This window comes from Echinops telfairi, unplaced genomic scaffold, assembly GCF_000313985.2.
Source record: "Echinops telfairi isolate 266 unplaced genomic scaffold, ASM31398v2 ScPeMD7_23;HRSCAF=83, whole genome shotgun sequence".
Lineage (NCBI taxonomy): Eukaryota > Metazoa > Chordata > Mammalia > Afrosoricida > Tenrecidae > Echinops > Echinops telfairi.
The window spans coordinates 84,163,354-84,167,622 of record NW_022103920.1 but is presented as its reverse complement, the minus strand read 5'-3'; the positions used below and the strand labels follow the sequence as shown (position 1 = coordinate 84,167,622).

The following is a 4,269-nucleotide window of genomic DNA, read 5'->3' as shown; positions in this document are numbered from 1 at the left end:
AAGTTTATGTTCTCCATCCTAGTCTGGTGGGTAGCATCTGGGCTCTAAAATCTTGTGAGCAATCTTCTGAGCAATAAACATTGGTCTGTACTCATCTGGAACAAAACAGAAAGAAGGAAACTAAAGACACAGAGAAAAACTCATGGCATTAACAGCCTGAGCGTACGAAGACCAGAAGAATTAGATGGTGCCCAGCTACGATTACCAAGGACGCAATGGGTGGTCCCAGGTATTATGGGAGAAAAAAATGTAGAACAAAATGAAAGATCTTTGTGAAGCTGTACATCTTTACGGGAATAGAAAGCCCTTGTCTCTCTCCTGAGCAGCTGCTGGTACCTTCCAACTGCTGGCATTGCAATTAGCAGCCCACCACATAATCCACGACACCACCAGGGCTCCTTATTCAGCTATTAGTCCTCCGTATTTGAGATCTACTTGAATCAAAACCATAGTGCTATAAGAGACAAAAACTTTTGTACCCCTTTCTTTAGCATAAGGTAAGGAGACCAGATTTTAACATTGGTAAAGTGGGACAAAAGCAGGACACCATTGATAAAACTCATATCCTGGCGAAATAGCCACATGGCAGCTGAAAACTGTGTAGACCCTAGCTTGTCGTGCATTCTTTCCAAAAATTGGGACTTTTTGAAAACGCCACGGGACGCGGGAAAAATTGTTAAAAATCAGGACTGTCCTGCCAAAAGCAGGACGTCTGCTCAGCTTATCATAAAGGAACTTTTTCCATGAGACTTAACTTGATCTTAGAAAGTAAACGCTGAATACAAATTTGAATTTGTTTGAAGAACTGAGTGGATAGGGTTGTATAAAACTTTATATCTACATTCTGTTTCTCCATCTCTGGATTAGTGGGTCCAGAAGAAGATGGAGTGGGAGAGATCAGTGTTGGAGGTGGGAAATGGAATTACATTTTGAGAGGAAAGTATCTACTTAAGGGTTCTGCATTCTTAAATCCATCAAAGGAGTCACTTATTTCTCTCATAAATCTGTAACGATGGCACAGTTGCACAGAATGGTTTGTAGTTTCCTTTGGTCAGCAAAGAGAAAAATGAAGGAAGCAAACAAGCACACGGACCGCTAATGTCCACCCAATATTTCTGAATAGCCCCGGAGATGGCAAACCTAAATGGTCTTGCTTGCTGAAAACCATGGCAATATTTGAGAGGATGAGTTTTCAGTCATAAACAGAACACAAATAATGAGATGTTTTCTTCTACCCAGCACAGCCTGAACCATTAGCCGCAATGTCTTGTGACTGGGGAGCCTTCTGGCCTCATGCATAGTTGTAATAAAATGCTCACCATTGATGACCATTTTCTATTTTCTACCAGCATAAAAAACTTATTAATGTGTTTATAAACCAAAGTTTAAGGAAAAAAATTTACTTTATTTCATTGAATTCAGACAGTTATATCTTATCCTTTCAACACCATTTCCCCCCTAATCTTCTCCCTCCTACTGGAATATTTGTGTTAGAATGAATAAACTTGACTTAAAAGTGTGTTTTAAATCCAGGTGCATCTTTCTATCTGTCTTATTTATTTAATCTTACTTCAACTTTGTATTGCGATTGGGGTGAAAGTTTACAGAACAACGCAGGTTTTCCATTCAGCAGCTCTTGCACATTTTGATTCAGGGCATTGATTACAATCCCAACAACATAACAACACTCTTCCTAATTCCTTCCTGTGCTCACCGCTGCCATTTGTCCCTGGCTGTGCTTTCCTGCCTTCTGAGCTTTTCCCTGGCGAAGTGCTGCCACCCTGGTCTCCTGTCGTTGGTTACTCAGGGAAATGAGTACCTCCCAGGTGCGTTTGTTTACCTTCTAGGTTTGTTTGTCATTGGCTAAAAGTTCAACCACAGGGGTAAGTTCATGCTCGAAGAGTGTCTAAAGGCTGTCGCCTTGAGGGTTCCACAAGTCTCTATTAGACAAATTAGTCTGAGCTTTTTAAAGAATTTTAAGCTTTATTCCACATTTTCTCCCACTCTGGTCCAGACCTACTATTGTGACCCCTTTCAGAGCAATCAGCAGCAGGAGCCGGGCACCACCTCATTCTTCTGGTCTCGGGGTGGTGGAGAGTGGAGTTCACGGGATGTGGATGGCGCAAAGTTTGGGGGACCTTCATTTGCTGATGAGGCACAGTTCACAATGAGAAGAAACAGCTGCAAGCACCCATTAATAATCAGAATGAGGAATAACTCTAAGAAAATTGCAAGGCATCAAACATGAAACAAAATGCATAAAGACCCTATCAGGCTTTAGTGAACTGAAATGGACCGGTATTGACTATTTTGAATCAGACAATCATATGGTTTATTATGCTGGGAATGAAAAATTTGAGATGAACGGTGTCATATTCCTCATGAAAAAGAACAGTTCAAGATCGATCTTGAAGTACGATGTATATGTTGTTAGCTGCCATCAAGTCAGCCCCGACCCATAGCAGCCCTATGCTTAACAGAACAAAACACTGCCCGGTCCTGCGCCATCCTCACAATTGTTCCTGTGTCTGAGCCCACCGATGCAGCCACTGTGTCCACCCACCTCCTGAGCGCCTTCCTCACTTTCATTCCTCCTCCGCTTTACCAAACACGATGTCCATCTCCAGGGACTGGTCTCTTCTGACAATATGATCAAAGTACGTAAGATGAAGTCTTGCCATGCTTGCCTCTAAGGAGCACTCTGGCCATCCGACTTCCAATACAGATCCATTTGTCCTTTTTGTAATCCATGGTTCTTTCAATATTCTTCTCCAGCACCACACTTCAAATGCATCTATTCTTCTATGGTCTTCCTTAGTCCAACTTCAATGTCTAACTTTCACATGCATAGGGTGCAATGGAGAATACGATGGCTTGGGTCAGGTGCACCTCAGTCCTCAAAGCATCCTGCTCTTCAACCTTCTAAAGAAGTCTTGTGCAGCAGAGTTACCTAAGGCAATACATCTCTTGATCTCTTCACTGCTGCTTGTATGAGCATTATTTGCGGATCCAAGTAAGACAAAACCCTTGACCACTTCCACCTTTTCTCCATTGATCATGATGTTCCCTCTTGGTCCAGTTGTGAGCATTTTGGTCTTCCTCACATTGAGTTGTCATCCATACTGAAGGCTACAGAGCCATATGCATCAACCACTAAAGCCCACGATGAAAAGAAATCGAAGAGTTCTACCAACTCCTTCAGTCTGAAAGTGATTAATGTAGTCAAGATCCATCGATAATCATTGAGGACTGGAATATGCAAGCTGTAAACAAAGAGGAAGGATCAATAGTTGGAAAATATGGCCTTGGCCGGATGTAATTAGGTTAAAATGTGATACCTGATCATTTGATCTCCCTTCTGACCCATTTTAAATTTGTTCTCGGTTTTTTGTTTTTTTTTTTGGCATCCAAAATGTTTTTAATAACAGGACCGGATCTGGGGTTAGTTTTTGTAGCCACGGCTGGCAGGTCGGCCTCTGGCACGCTCGAACTTCCAGCCCTTGGAGTGGACATAGGGTTTGAGGTGACTGTGGGGGTCCCTGGCGCCTTGCCAAAATGCCTGTCCACCTCGTGGCCCTTTAGCTTGGGCACCTCTTGCGCCTGCACATCACCCGCTATGGTCCCTACGACCAGGGTGCCTTGTTTTCTCGGCCAGGAAGCTTCGCCTTCGGGATCATCCAAGAGACGGACGGGGGCGGCCGGTGCGCGCGGCTCAAGACCAGCCTTTGCAGCACAGCCTGGTTGAAGGTGGAGTTGGTCCGCCGACCAGAAACCTGTATAGCTTGACCAGGAGGCGCAGGTAGATGTCATCTGGATCTTGGGTTCCTTGCGACGAACCTTTCGGTCCTTGTGGTGGTGGATGTCACCTCCCATGATGGCGCCTCCTGCTCAGCCCAGTCCGGAGAGAGGGCTGTTCTAGTTTTTAACACTTCCTGTTTATTATTATGTTTTCCCCAGTTAGGGGTTTATTTTGTTATTTACTGTTTGTCTTACCTCCCCCTTTTTCTTCTGTATGTTTTGTGATATATAAAGTCTAGGATGGGTGGCATTATACAGGCAGAAACTGGATTAGGGACTTACTGGGGACATGGGGGAGGAGGGTGGAGGGTGGAGTTTGGAAAGAAGTAGAGAGCTAATAATAAATACCAAATAAATACCAAATACCAAATCAACGAGACTCACTGCCATTGAACCAACGCTGACTTGTCCGGACCCTGGACCTTGGACCCCGGACACCAGGGGAGAGCTGCCCTGTGAGCGTGAGAGCCT

General features: G+C 44.2%; 1 pseudogene; it reads right to left on the bottom strand.

Moving 5' to 3' along the window:
* Positions 1–3,442: 3,442 nt before the first annotated feature.
* Positions 3,443–3,873, bottom strand: LOC115869210 (annotated as a pseudogene).
* Between the last annotated feature and the right edge of the window lie 396 nt (positions 3,874–4,269).